Source organism: Watersipora subatra, chromosome 10 (genome assembly GCF_963576615.1).
Source record: "Watersipora subatra chromosome 10, tzWatSuba1.1, whole genome shotgun sequence".
Lineage (NCBI taxonomy): Eukaryota > Metazoa > Bryozoa > Gymnolaemata > Cheilostomatida > Watersiporidae > Watersipora > Watersipora subatra.
In genome coordinates this window covers 21,445,432-21,461,267 of record NC_088717.1, presented here as the reverse complement: position 1 = coordinate 21,461,267, position 15,836 = coordinate 21,445,432, and the positions used below count along the sequence as shown (strand labels likewise).

At 34.9% G+C, this 15,836-nt stretch overlaps 1 pseudogene; it reads left to right on the top strand.

Moving 5' to 3' along the window:
* The first annotated feature begins 2,455 nt into the window (after positions 1–2,455).
* LOC137406865 (monocarboxylate transporter 12-like) overlaps positions 2,456–15,836 on the top strand; it is a 207,621-nt pseudogene continuing 194,240 nt past the window's right edge.

The window sequence follows — 15,836 nt, the reverse complement described above, 5'->3', positions numbered from 1 at the left end:
TTGTGGTGCCAGAATACAAAATACAGAATACAGCTGTAGTAAGCAAAATTGCTATATGCGATTGGTTAATTTTTACTCGTGTTATCAACAGTTTTATATTAGCTTAAAATATATTTGCCAATTTGCATGTTTTCAAAGCTCTGCTGTCTGAAATGTTATCTAAGCATGATTTTACCTTGAGCAACATGACCTCTGGCAATAGTGTGACTAGGGAAACTCCTGAGAGTACAAATGTTTCACTGATGTTGGAATGCTAAGGGCATTGTAAACAGTTGGCTACTATTATTAACTTTGTACACAAGTTAAAGAACTACACATGATTGGTAAAATTATCCCATTGATTAAAACACATGTAAGTATGTGTATTTACAAGTAGGGAAGTCTGAAGTCAAACTAACCTTGTGATGTCATTGTGGTTCTAATAACTAGTCTATCCTTAAAAGTTCCTTGAATCCTACCGTGAGTGTAAACATCTACTCAGCTAACGAAATTATTGTTTCTGAGTGTACGCTGTACGGCTCTCCAGTTGAAGGTGAATTACAAGCGTATGAAGGACTAACTTCAGAAGGTGCTAGAAGAGAAAGAGTAGTTATATGTTCAGTAACTAGTGAGTGATGCATGCTACATTGTTTCAGCATTTAAATCTATAAACATGATTTCATACATTTAATTACTAGTACAATGACAGTAAACATTTGATAGACATTGTCTGAAATACTCAGGTATATATGAGGAGTTCATTTCCAAAACCAGTTACTTCCATTTTTTGTCTTTTTAACTTTGTAATCTTAAATTATACTGTAATAATATGAGTACATTGTTCAATGGATTTTGTGTTCCTAAACTAGTTTTTTCTCATACATTGCACCCACTAAAAATCTTTGTTTTGTTCCAAAACCAGTTATTTCCCATTGGGTTTCATTCCAAAAGCAGTTAATTTCGTGCTTGCTTTTTAATTGGTTGGTGTAGAAGTAGGTCACCTTTTTTATTCATTGAGTTAGTTATGGAAGCTATCTCTCCACTTTTTGTGCTTTTATGATGGATGCATCTTCAACCAGTAATTCTACTGTAGCAACATTTAATGACTTTTTCAAAGAACCTGTGCAAATAACACGATCAAAAGAACAAAGAGAATGTAGAAGGTAATTAATTTAAAACCTTTTACTGCTAAAATGGCTTGAAACCAAAATTTAACTAAATTGCAGAAGGCAAAGAAAAATGAAACAATCACATCAAACACAATGCATGTTTGCGTTTAGTACAAAAGTTAGCTAGTGCTACTAGTAGTAATCTACTACTTTTTTTGCTATTAACTCTTTCGCAAGCCACTGTATCGGCTTACGCAGTAATATAAGTACAGACTGTAAGCCGATGGATCGGCTTATCAATAAGGTGTCACTTTTTTTTATTACAAGACCCAAAAAGTAGCTAGAGTAATCAAATTTGGTCTCCATTGAAACAATCTTACTGCCAATCACATTCAACCAATAAAAAAAATTGGCACAGTTTCTCACAATGTTACATTTTCTCACAGTGCATGTGTCAGTAGTGCAAGATTTGCATTCATAAGAAAATAATGACACAGATATAAATGAATTATGACACATTTCTGTAATGTACATGCAAAGTAATGTTTATGGTATTTGCTTGATATGGCATCATTCTTTAAACACCACTATAACACGTGTAAAGAATGGTATTTTCTCCAAAAGTATAGCCATTCAGTAGCCCAACACATTCGGAATGATACCATTCTCCCCACTGGGCACATTCCGCCCTTTCTTGTTTATTATTTTCCACGTCAATTTGCAATTTCAGTAAAACTAAAAGTTCAGAAAGAAATTTAAATCAATAGGGTTTCGTTAAAATTGGGAAGTGGTAAACTTTGATTTTATTATATACTCTGCATTTGAAATAATTCAGTGAGAGGCAGATTTATTTGTTAAGTAACTGAGAGAGGGTTTTGTAACTTCACTTTTACACATTTTGAGTGAACCCCGCTTTCTCTTTCTGAACATTTAGGTAACCATGCGATTCTCCATCTTTCAGACAGTTTATAACATCTGTTTGGGGTTATTATTTCATCGAGTACACAACTCTGTTATTAACCGATGATCATCTAGCATAAATGATCTTAACGATTATGGAAAATATCCTTGATTACCATGCTAAAAATGTTTAGCTCTAAAGTATTCATTATTAACCTAAAACTCTCATTCCCCTGATCCATTCACACAGTCGAATGTCATAAGCTTCACATTTGAACTAGGAAGCATGTGGTCAATGTTGCAGAATTTCTGTAATTTGAAATAAAGTTGTCAACAAAATTAAAAGGATATCTTTTAACTTCAAACAAAGCCTAGTCGTTATATTATGCTATCAGTGAACTATAATAACAATTTAAATTTTAAGAAATATTATTAGAACAGTAGATATTTTGCTATTGCTATTAATCATGATTTGTGAAGGTGCATGCATTGACTGAAACTGATGAAGCTCCATAGTACTGTAAAACTATTAGCTAGAAAAAATTCAATTATAGGAATAATCATTGATGTACATGAACTTCAAAGCCTGCTGTGTCAAAGTATTCCATAACCTGATGCATGTGTTCCATAGTCGTACGTATGTAAGTATTCCATAACCTTATATATGTAGTTTAATGCACAACGCTTCCTGAACTCACCTATTACTATTATACCTTTTTTCTGAAGTTTACTTGTAATAGCCATAGTTGAAGCTTGGTATGTTATGCCATAAAGGGTTCTTGTCACTGCAAATATTTTATCTTGATGAAGAGGATAAAGAAATTATTATAATTCTAGTCTTTACTATCAGCAGACTGCAGTGTTGATTATTCCATAAAATATTACCATGATGATGGCAAAGTGATTTTACAGCAAAAAGTCTTAAGGCAGTAATTTGCACCAGTTGCTGTGAAATCTTCAAACATCTGTCATTCTGATTTTACTTTAAACTCAATATTATTTTAGGGCCAATTGCGAGGGCATTGGTAAATATGTACAGCTGTCGAACAGTCATTATGGTTGGTGCCTTTTAGGTGCTGTCGGATTTATCATCAGTTCTTTTGCACCTGGAATCTGGTTTCTCTATCTCAGCCTCGGGATTGTGGCAGGTAAGTTTTAGGAAAGGAACAGGGAGGAGTGTACCAGATTAAAGATAATATGCAATGAATAATATTAATAATTAAAGTCATTCATTGGCAGACATTGGATTTAGTCAACTGTGTTGCTCAATATTTCATGTTGGCGTGCGTTTTTATAATTATAAAGTACTAGTTCTAACACTAATTTTGGTGAGTGTTTTACATTTACATGTACATCATCAGTGCATATCACTGCGCAACACTTCCTTGTTGGGTTTGCCATATTGTAGTATAGATAACTCCTGGAATCTAATTGCTTATTTATAGCCAGTAACATATACAAAAATTTTAATTATGCGACAAGAATGGCAATGAAAGCTTTTATGTGACTATATTATTTATCACAACAATGTTAGCAGTAGGAAGCCAGGCTTGACAGTTTTGACCAACCATTAAACAAAAACTTTCAATTTGATATCGAGAACATATACACACAATTTAATAAATGTAGTTTATTCGTTAACTTCATGAATAGACAATTTTATAATAAAAATACTTTGCAAATTTTAAACAGTGGCTAACACTATCATTATCACTATCACAGAGGCTTTAACAGTCTATCACGCCTTGTTAAGATTATTTTGTACTTGTATAAAAAAAGTATTAGAGATGTTAATCTTAAAACCGTTTTTAGAGATGTTAGTCTTAAACAAAGTGTACCCAGACTGCTTGATTTGTATTAGTAAAATATTTTTAGTGGCCTATCAATTCTTAGCATCATAGGAAGTTTGTTCAACACGCACCGACAAGTTTTGTTTATCCAGGTCGTAATGTATTTCCAACATACATAAACTAGAGCACATGTATGTATTTTTAGGATGCGCAGATATCTAGAGTTGTTGCAGTTGACAATTTGGCTAGGAATAGCATCATGTAGCCATTTTAAGATGAGAATAATACTAGAGTTTCCTTGCTGTTCATAAATCTAGGTAAAGTTATTATATGCAAGTTTGATGAATCTTAAAGACTGCGTGCACACAGTAAGATGGGTCTTCACCTAACCTTGACCTACACTGGCCTGATTTGGATTTCCCTAACAAATTGTATTCTTTTCAACATTCATTTACTGAGCGATGTCATGTAAGACGTGTCAATGTTTGACATACTGACATAGGTTATAGTTTGATACAGGAAGTGTCAGAGTAACTCTGTGAGTAAAACTCTAAAAGCATAGATGTTTAGTTAAAAAGATAAATGTCTAGTATATCTTTTTATGCAACATCAAAACAACGTAGCAGTCGAAACAGGGAAAGACCAAATTTCAAATATCTTCAATTTTAGTAATTTCTTCACTACTCTTTCTATGCTTTAATACAATTACTAGCAATAAGAATGGTGTTTATAAATAGATAAAGCAGTTTATAAATGTCTTTAACAAGTTCACGAGGAAGTATAACTCCTTCGTATTACCAAACACTGAACAGTTCTTGTTGGGGCCTCTATGTAATTTGCTTCCTGATTTATGGAGTTGCCTACACATGCTCTAGCACTGATTGAGTTTGCAATGGTAGCAATGAGATTTATCCTACAGCCAATTGTTTTAATTATGTTGAAACTATATGTTGTTTTTACTGGAAGCTCTCTTATACTATATTTGGTAGCGATATACCAGTGGTTCGCTACACACTTGTACTTGTATCTAGATATGCAAAGGATTTTTAATGTTTTAAAACTAACAGGTTGAAATAGTATTTCCATAATGCAGACCAAACTCAACAATTAGATTCAGTACAAAAATGGCTTACTTGTAAATTGCAATGAACAGTCACCGAGTTGGAATGTATTAATTTGGTTTACTGCTGCTATTTGTTGTGAAGTAGACTAAATTTTGTTGAAGCTGCTGTGGAATTATTTAATGAATGTTTAAAGTCTATAAGATGTTTCACTTGTTTACCATATTGTAAGAACATTGGCAGTTGTCTGTACTTATTTCACATTGTAGGGTTTGGCTTTGGACTCATCTACCTCCCTGCCATATTAATAGTGAGCTACTACTTTGAAAAGTTTTGTGCCCTTGCGACAGGCCTTGCTTGCCGTGTTTCAGGTTTTGCTACCTTCATTGTTGCGCCATTGTTTAAATTTTCTTGTCGAAAACTTCGGTTGGAAAGAAACACGCTTTTGGATGGCCGCTATTATTCTCCAGTGCTGTATTTTTGGGGCACGTTTTCGACCGTGGCCGCTTGTTGATAACACAAAGGTTCTGCCAGCAATTGAAATTACGAGAGTGGAATTGCAAGATAAAGATTTGAGTGAATCCCACAGAGGCATTGTTCAAACTGGTAAAGCCTCGATCTGTAAGAGTGACAAAGAGCAAGATTTGTTTAAATCAGATCACGTCTCTCAGCTCTCTCAACCACCAGCCTTTACCGGGTCATCAATTGAAACAGCATATACCCCTGCACAGAAAGGATGTGTTCTACAGCGGCAGCCTGCAAAATATACCGCTCTACACACACAACAAATCAGACTATGTGACAAGCAATATGTCTATAGCCCATTCCCTTCATCAGGCTCAATATCCAGCACGAGTGGGGAAAAAGCCGCAAGGTCGATGTGGCAACTTCGCTGGCAATTTTAAATCACTAATCGATTTTTCTTTGCTCAAAGACTGGGCATTCATTCTATTTTTGTTATCAAACATTTTTACAAACTTGGGCTTCAATGCTCCTTTCTTATTCATCCCAGATAGAGCTAGAGTGTGATATCAGCTGTGGCAAGGCAGCCTTTCTTGTTTCCATAGTAGGCATCGCAGACACGGTTGGGAGAATCATGTTCGGGTTTATAGCAGACCTGTGTGGAGTAAAACGCTATCGAATCTACATCTACAACACAGGATTGGTCATTGCTGGCTTGGCTACCGCCTTCAGCTCTGGAAGTAGTCATGCGTCGCAAATCCTCTACTCCATTTTCTATGGCGTTTTTTATCTGTGATCCCGCATCTAGGTCATGTTATGATATTCCTATAATAGCTTGAATCAAAGAATCTTTGAACAAGCTAGGTCCTGCATCAGTGTCAATATATTGATGAGAAACAATTGCACTGCCTAAAATACTATATGTTACTATTTTTATGAAATCCTAAGTATCTCCCTATTAACCATCAAGGTTTGATGTTTGGGTAAGTGCTATTGTTACTATCACTTAAATTATGCTAATGAGTGTAGACCTGGCTGCTGATCATTACAACCATTAACATATTGATATTGTTTTGTTAAAAATTCTGCCAGTTCGATGTGGGTTTATTTTTTTGTTTTAATCTTACCAAAGTTGTTTTGAAATCTCTAAAGCTTTGCATGCTGACCTTCTCATTTGAGCTGTTCCAACAATATGAAAACATTTTATTCTTTTTAATTTTTCAATATTGCGCCATTTATGAATTTTTTTGAAAATACATAGTCAGCAGCATTAAAATGACTCAGCATATTGAGGGCAGATCTACAAGAGCATATCTAACAAAAATTTGCCCATAAAATAATATCATTAAAAAGGATTACATTAGTAAAATTTTGGTATTTAGCGATAAGATAGTTTTTGGTCTGTTTTGTTCAGAAACTTTTTTGAATAGTTAATGTATCAGCAACTGCTGAGACTACCATTTTTTATCTGTTTGATGCGGTGTAAAATCCTCAGTAGCTGGAACACAATTGACATGCTAATTATACCTTGACTTTGCGTTGTGCTCTCACTCATCAGAGAAGACAACTCCATTTAAACTCATCTTCACAACTCGTTGTTTAATGTTGTTTTTTATTATCTTTTCTTTTAAAGTCAAGAATTTATGCATTTTTCAAAATTGAGTTGCCAAGTTATACATCACCATTTGCTATATAGCACACATAATAACACACATTAAATTTTCACCTTATGCTTAGTCATGCTATGTAATAGCTCATGTTAGAGTGCATCATCAGGACCATGCATAAATACATACTTAATAGTAAATACAGAAACACTTTGCTTAGTCTCTTCATTAATGAGACTTTTTAAAATTGCTAAAAGGTTTCCTTCCTTTAAATAGCTTATCACATCAGTTCTACAGTAACACAAAGACGCTAGACACTATTAAGTGTTATCACTAGAAATCATCAAAGCTATTGAAGCAACGCCGATTAATAGAAACAGTTGTAATTCACAGCTAGGTTTGAAGATCATGATTGTTTGAGAGATTATGATGTGAAATGTATTGATTACAAGATGGCTTTACGGCTGTTATTATAGTAAATATTTAGATATGCGTAAGTTACTAGTTTAAGTTACTCAAACTCACTGAGCAAAGAAACTTAGCTAATTATTCATGCAACGCAGGACATTCGCCTAGTTTAATATAAAACACAAGTTTATTTATGTCATTATTCAAAAGCTAAGAATTCTTTACTTAATTTCTTTAAAGGTTGACTTGCAACAAAATTCACATTACAGTTATTCGGTATCGAAAGATTCACCATGTTTTACTCTGTTATGATGTAGGTGCCAAATATGTGGAAACGTGATTACAAGCTTTTGAAACTTCAAAAACGAAAATCCGCCGTAGATTGGAATCTGTTTATTTCTCTGACATAGTCATGACAGTTTGGTTATTGTCTTGTCACATGATGTTCAACATGAACTGAAAGGCCGATAAAAAGCTCAATATAAAACTTCTCGCAGCACTAGTTTATGACAAACACTTCTGGTTTTACCGAAGACCCTGTATCAAATATAGATACTCGCTACTTTACAGTTTTAAATAAGAGAGACGCCATAACAGGTTTGCTAACTCTAAAAGATTTGTAATTCATATCTGCTAGTAAGATTTGTAATATCATCTCATAAGATTTTCCTAGGAAATGTAAAAAGGTGAGCTCATTTTTGCACTCGACCGGCTGCTGTTGAAAACAAAAAACATTTTGGTTGATGTATGTAATATTCATGTCACCATACCATGCAAAATACCTTATATCATCAAACTTTTATAATCCCTTTTTGCAGATAACAATAAACACTAATAAATATCAGTGGCGTAAAGTACTCAATTTAATGCAAACTAAAATCTCAAGTCGTAGAATGCACCCAACTGGGAAGGTATGATAGTTTTGTAAGGCAGCTGGGTATGCATATTGCCGTGTGCGATATTGTGGAATGCGATATATGTGGAATTCATATCTTATGCGCGGGATGGGGGTAGGGTGTAGTAACATGCATAGTATCTTATTTGCTTTTAATCAGAGTTACGCATTGTGACCAGTTTTAATCAGAATCACATGTATAAGCCGAACCCCCAGTTTGGTAAAGGTTTTTCGCTCTAGAATGGAGTTTTATGCCGGGATATACAATAGCAATAAAATTAGTGTTTGAGTTACTGTCAGCTTCTAATCATTTTCAGTACATAAGAAACATGAATTCAGATTGATGATTTATGCGTATCTGTTTAGGAAAATTTATGAAAAAGCTAATAAATCAACTAATAACACGACGGCTTTTTTTTGGGAGACCTCAAAAAACTCTGTGTGTGAATTTCTGGAAAATGATTTGTTTGATTAAAATCTCTTATGAAGACTCTTTGAAAAGATGATAGGGTCTGGCAGAATGTATATAATCATTAATTTAAAACAGAGATCAATCTCCACACTAAAGAGCTTAATAATAGCACAGCACATATTAGGCTACTGTTCTGCTATCAAATCTATCCATGCATTGATGGTTAGCGCTGTGCTCATACAGTGTTCTAACTATGGACCTAGTTTTCACATGTTTTACCAATATGATTGCTTTGCTCTGGTTATCATTCAACATAGCAATGATGCAATTAACTTTGCAAAACCGTTTTCCTAAAACCATTGACCAGCTAGTCTCTCATGTATGCTAGGGTGAATGGTATATGTACATGTATGAATACATATTTTTCATACTAAAAAGCCAAATATTATTTATAGCCTTTACCTTTATTTGTGAGTTTTGTAGTCAGAATGATAAAAATCATTCCGTTTACTTTTACACTAATACAGAATTAACCAATGATTAGTATATCACAGTGTGATTGAATCAATTAGCAAGAGTTGTCTTACTACTGATTTACCAGCACACAACTCTTTATTAATAAATTACTCTCCAAATCTAATCTAAGTTGAATTCAAAGACGGTTGACTAGTATTTAGATGTTATTAGGCTGTAGTTTTTTTTGACACAATCGTTATCCAACCAAATCTCACATAATCTAGCAGTTTCTAATGCCGTAGGCCATCTTGCACGTGATTACATAAACACTGCACCAGAATCTAACATCAGATGCGCAGAGACAAATACTACTGTTTCATATGCAGTGTACCATTGGGTTATGGCGTCATTATTTTACGGTTATCTGCGTTACAATGTGGAACATGATGTTTTTGTCCCCTCGTTACAAAATTTCTTCACTGCACAGCATCAACCAAAATGTCTTTCAAAATTCCAATTTGGTGGTTGGTGTGTTGAATACATTGCAATCATAAAGATGCTGATATGGCAATCACTGAAATCCCTCTCAGAAAGCATGGAAGAGATACGATGCTTGCTCTCTGTCTATCAGTTTAGCATTCTTCAAGTGTCATAAATGTTTGAAACTGTGTAAGTGAAATGAAAATTAGTGCAAAGCAAGCCAAAGTGTGAATTTATTGTGCATTTTAGCATTTAATGTAATATTTACTATAACTTTTAATTCATTATACGTATGTAACTATTTATCTACATATATAACTTTAACTCATTAGCCATAGATCCTGAGATTGATAACGACATTAAAAGAAGTGAGAAAATGATTTTATTGCATTAACATTTTTTTATAGCTGATCATAGCTACTAAGTACACTAAAGTTACTGCAGGTAACTATAGTTATCAAGGTTTATATACTATTTTGTTACTAATTTTTAATATGTACAGCATGTAAATAAAATTTTGATGTTTTTTACCATGGGGTGTTTGCATTAGATACCGCAAAACCTCTAATTGAACGATACCTTTATTTGAATGCCACCTCTATTTGACCACCTATAGGATAAGGGTTGAAAAATAGTGCCCCCATTGCTTTCAAATAAAAGCTTCACGATAATTGCTATGGGTTTCTTTATACCCCTCTATACGACATTTTCACCTTACGATGCCAACACGGGAATGAATTAATGTCATATGGCAAAGCTCACTATATTTTGAAGATATACAAGCAAACTGTGGTCAAAGTTACAAGTAATTAACCCAAACCATCTCCCTGGATTACAATCACAGTTTAATTTGTTTTGTTTTTCTTTTAGTAGAAGTGGTTCAGACTAGGATAGCTGTTAGAAGATGGTTGATGAATTACAGTGTAAACTTCTGACTAATAAGTTTTTATTCTGTCGTTTCATCAGAGTTATACAAAGTCTGTTGTACATTCATCAAACCATAAAGCAATGGCATCACTTGAAACGGTGTAGAGATGAGTTATGTGTCTTGGATGCGGCATACAAAACGTCAAAGTTCCCATACAGATATTCTTCATTGTCGTGAAAACTAATTCGAATTACCAAGTATGTGTGAAATTCACTCATAGGCATAAACTAATAATGCTTTTAGTAATGTAATTGAACTTTCATAATATGGTATAATTTTATTGGTGCGCAGTTTGGGATGTTGTGAAACTTGATTGAGATTAATTTTAACACACAGACATGTATATTTATAACATACCACATGACACATTTATTTTTTAGGTAGTTGCCACTTTCATCTTGAATGATGAGAAAACTGAGAGCATTTAGGAAGCTCTTGAAGTAATTGAGAAGTGGAACAGTTCATGGACACCTCGGTATGGATAGTTGATTATGCAGATTAAGAAATCGCGGTCATAGAACACGTGTTTAGTGGTAAGTGTTGTATCTTGTGTTGGGTCAGCCACAATTAATATTGTAACTATTTCTCACAGTAACCCACTTCACAGAACATATCAATAACTTGAGGCACTGGTTTTCCTTTGTTTGGCAAGCACACTGAAGTTGGTGTAATGGCTAAATTGTTTTGTATTATTTGCTGCTACAGCCAATGTTTTCAAACTCATGAATCAACCAGGTGGATCCTTATTGCACTCTTATCAAGTCTTCCACAGACTTAACTATATGTATAACTGTTAGTAATGAACCTAATTCGCATGTCTAAATATGTGACAGAGATTAAATTACTCTTTTGTGCAATTTTCACCGGAAGCAAGCTTGGGTGAGAGCCGTCAAAAGGAAAGAATATAAACTCAGCTGAACAGCGGAACGGCAAGCTGTTTTCAGTGTCCGTCAAAGAATTGTCTTTACAAGGTTAGCATTTGATTCGCAACAATTCTTCAATGTTGGTTACAACATCAAGGTTTATTTTCCTGGACAAAACCAAAATACATTTCACATGCTCACTCAAATGCCCACAGTTCTTTTAGATATTCAAGAGTAATAACCAAACATTTTTTAGCACATTTAGAAAGACTAGAAAAGTTCTACTAAGTCATGTGTGAGAATCGGCCCTTTATCGAAAATCTATCTTACTTTGATTAGCTGAAGTAGCCCTGTTCGTGAGTAAAGGTTTATTTACCATAACAGCCTACTAAATGGTTAGTTCCAGAACTGAGGACAAGTACATCACAAACAAGAGGGCCGTTGAGAATTCCAACTTGTTGACAAGACATAGGAATTTTTGAGAATATTTGAAGCAGCAGTGGCTCCAAGGCAATTTACTAAAAGCATGTCAAAATCAGAACCAATTGAAGTCTAGGGAAAAAAAGCTACTTTTTTGTAGCTGGATAGCTATCTTGATGTAGTAACTGTTCAGATCGGTTGCTTAAACCTTTGTTCTGATTAAAAAATTTCGGAGTGGTACATGAAGTAAGCAAAAAATGCTAGATGTGTATAAATGTTTGCATATACCAGTATTGATACGATACTATGAGTTGATATTAACTTTAACATATCATTTCATCACTCCACTGAGCATCATATTTTTCACATTATACAGAATTTAGAGAATGAAAAGAGTGTACAGAGTATACAAAAATCAATATCTATTATATATAGTATATATTGTATAGTACAGCCTATTTTATGTAGTCTGTTTGTCCGGATGCACCTAAATCAATTGGTATGTTGGTGGAAGAAGTAGAAAAAACTAGTTAACCCTAGAAAACACTGAAACCATAGACAACCTAAATAGCTTAATGCAACACCAATAAAAGTGTATACTTTAGTATATCGGCTACCCTGAATGATTATTTGCTTTTTAGGTAGGCCTACCATATCAACAATGATATGTGTTCTGGCTTGTAGTAAGTGTACAGCTCCGACATACTAAAATAACTGTGACATCGACTCAAAGAAATGGTCAAAGCGTGCCATACCCAAAGAGTTTCTGGCCAAGCACCTGCTGGTAATTTGCAACTATTGAATTCTGAGGCCAGCATGTATGAGGTTCTGGATGATTCGGAAAAAAAGTACATATTTACTTTTGATCCTTCATGTGAGTGCTATGACTTCTAGCAGCATCTGTATATACATGTAAGCATGTGTTCGTCTTTTTAGCCTGTAACGCAAAAGGCTTTATGGACCTGCCTCCTAAATATGTGCCAAGTCCATGGTTTTCATATGATTATGTCGTCATGTCATGTACTCAATTTTTTCAATGAAAATAACCACTAATTAGTTAATCAGCTCCAGCAAGCCTATCAACTTCTTGTATCAAGAGTGCTGATGGTGCTGAACCGCTACCCTTGCTACCAAAAACTGAAATCACAGCTTATAATAGTAAGAGAAGGTAGGGAGCTGTTGAAAATGTTGTCATTAAAAACCTATCTCACCAGTGACATTGCTGCCCTACAAGATCTTGTTGCAGAAAACGAAGTACACTCGTGAAAGCTTGATAACTCTGTGGAAAAGAATTGCCTAAATCTAGAGAGGATAGAGTGCAACTGCAAGTATTAGAATAGAAGGAATAAATGTCAACATAGAAAATGGAGAACCAAGCATGGGTCTTAACACTACTAAAGCATCGACTCTCAAAACCTAAGCCTTACCTATAAAGCCAGCTTCAAATCGTCCAATAAATTGATACCATTCTAATACTATCTGCATATCCAGCATGTTGTCATCAATTCATTGAAAGCTTGAAAATTCATGAAAGTTTAAGAAAAGCATTGCTTCTGTGACCAAAACAGACCAATATCTGTTAGTTTACACTCATTATTTCATATTTTATTTAAGGGAAATCATCCAACGAGGATGATAAAGCCTAAATTTCTTAGCCAGCTGCCAATGATACCCAAAAAGCGTTCTCGGCCCATCAAGTGAATTGGACGTGTTGGAACTGCTGCATCACAGAAAGAACAAGTTAACATGGCTGCACGCAAAATACTTGCTGCTGCATGCAAGAGGGCCAATCAGCTGAGAGAAACTACAGCTTGATATGGTAGGCTTAGTATAACAATCAATCAGTTGATAGTGTAATTGTTTAAGGAAATGTTTGACTTATGTGGGATCTACATTTATTATCATATCTATTAAAGATCTCTTAAATTTTAGGCAATCATTTTTATACTAAAATTCTCTTCTATACTAGTTGAACACATTTGTAAATATTTAGAGACATTCTCAAACAGCTTTAGAGAGTAGTTTGTTGTGATGTAAAAGAGAATGCAGCCTTCGGTTAAGCATATAATTTATTGTTATACATTTTGAATTTGCATTCAGGATTCATAGGGCAAAGGTCAGGCAGACCAAAATCTATACTATCAGTGAAGAAGAAAGGCAGCATTGTACAAATCATAGTAAATAATCACAGCACACTTTTGCGGACATAAGCGCAGCCCTTGGTCAAAACGGCACATTTCATAAAACACAACTGGAGACTGAAAGGATTATCTATTTTGAAAGATTTTCCTTTACTGCTTCTTTACTGCTAGAATGTAGGTTTCTGTCGACAAGTTTGTCTTTGCTCAGTTTTTTTTCATTGCGTATATGTCGTATACCTCATTATGACATCTATTTGGAAACACCTGGACGATGAGATTATTTGGCGTGGCTCACAAACTTTATGCCTGGTTTGTTGTAGGTTTACTGCGTGTCACTAGCCATACAACAAGCATTAACTTGAGAATTGATATCATAGAATAGCATACCTAATATCTATGGTTCAGTGCAGTACTTGTGAGAAGTGGTGCCCGGAGATGTACAATTCTCAAGGCAACATATGTCACCTTTTCACTAACAAATTACCTGATGATTATTTCTGCAACCCCATATTGACAAGGACAGGTGTTTGGAGTAGATGCTTCCATTTCAATTGACAGATTTTTCATCAATATTTCTAAACTATACTCTTGTGCCGTTCTTTTTGTTGAAACAGATTACATGTACATATACTATGTCTTATACACCCACTGATAATAAGTTTTCATTGTGTTTTATGTTTACTGCAAATGATGATGACATAACAGAGCCCAATCATTAAGCCCTGCCTACATGATGCCTGTCGCCTATCCTTGTGGGGGCTGTATATCATTGCTTTCGTAAACTGTTAAACTTATTGTTTAGCTAAATTAGTACATGGAGCCAGGCAGACGTTTTTTGCTATAATAATTTAACACCTTTTACTAAAACTAAAAGTCATTGTCACAAGAATAGTGTCCGCTATAAAAGGCCATAAAAACAATGATCAGTTAACAACATAAGAAAATATTAGTTCACGTAACAGTGAATTTCCGTTCAGCTCGCGTTTTGTGGTGATCGCGTTTACTGGTATCTATGACAACTATATTGAGCAGTGAGTCAACTAACGAACCGTTGTAATCGAAAACAAGACTTTATCATTATGAACTATACTGTTACCTATGGCCAGGCATAACGCGTGACTAGTGTGGTCGGAGTCCAAAGCTGTATTACGTTTTTACACTGATATCAGTTGGTCATGCGTAAAATGGGACCGGAATAAGGCGTTGCAAGGCAGATCGGAACAAGTTGCGCAGCACAAAGGATGCGCATCACCGAGACCATACCTGTTATGTATCACAGGCTCGTTCACAACAGGTAGAGCATGTATTTGAAAAATTGAGCAAAGTCATGGTCTATAGCTAAATTTGTAACTTTATCTCTTGTTTACTTAAACACAGTCTCTTGGTAGAAGTAATGCAGTCTTGCCAGAGTTTTTGCCTACAAGCAAGGGGCTAGATCCTGCCCACTGTACTTGTTACCAGGTGTGCTACTCCAGCCACGGTCTACTAATAAGTGCTATAGCAAATGGTCCTTCAGTCACAGTTTGCCAATTATTGAGTGAGGCATGCCTGGCCACAACTCAGTAAAACTAGCGTTAGGGATGAGGGTGGACAATCCGTCCACTGCTCATCGGGTTACTCCTACTGCAGTAGTACAGCCTAGATCATGGCCAGTACTTTTACTATCCTAGTCCTATTATAATTTAGAGTCCATTTTTGGTCCAACTCTAGACCATGTACATAGAGCAGTGCAAAGTCAAATCGATTTCACCTACTAAGTACGCAGAGATTTGGGAATTGTATGAGGTTCATACATATTCTGATTCTATATAACAAGATCAGCTGCTTAAATTCATCTAATTTTACTCTGATCGACTGGAATGTTCCATCAAATGATAGACAATTAGAGAACAAATACAGATGCAGTATTGACTAATCAGAATACA